This window comes from Etheostoma spectabile, chromosome 22, assembly GCF_008692095.1.
Source record: "Etheostoma spectabile isolate EspeVRDwgs_2016 chromosome 22, UIUC_Espe_1.0, whole genome shotgun sequence".
In the NCBI taxonomy this organism is placed as follows: domain Eukaryota; kingdom Metazoa; phylum Chordata; class Actinopteri; order Perciformes; family Percidae; genus Etheostoma; species Etheostoma spectabile.
This window is the reverse complement of record NC_045754.1, coordinates 19,815,228-19,815,498: the sequence shown is the minus strand read 5'-3', so window position 1 is coordinate 19,815,498 and position 271 is coordinate 19,815,228. Positions and strand designations below refer to the sequence as shown.

Sequence of the window (271 nt, the reverse complement as noted above, 5' to 3'; positions counted from 1 at the left end):
GGGTTAGAATGAAGAGTGGAAATAACAGTCACAGTAAAAGTGTTCACAAACTGCTCCAAACAGCTCTATTGTAGTCAGGCCTTTACTTCTGTGACAAACGTGCATCACTTTGTAACACACGTTTTAATACTTGCCTAGCTGCTAGCGTGGCACACCCTCATACTCTGCTTCTGACTGGCTAGTAGTCCTTATTAGCTACTGTGCATGTGCAACTCCCAAAAAGATGGAACAGAAGTGCGATGTGTCACTCTGTAGCTAAAACAGAGAACTC

At 43.5% G+C, this 271-nt stretch overlaps 1 protein-coding gene across 1 annotated transcript in view; it reads left to right on the top strand.

Moving 5' to 3' along the window:
* The window catches only part of LOC116672597 (importin-4), a gene marked incomplete in the record, with an annotated part of 17,713 nt that overhangs the window by 15,116 nt on the left and 2,326 nt on the right, over window positions 1–271 (top strand).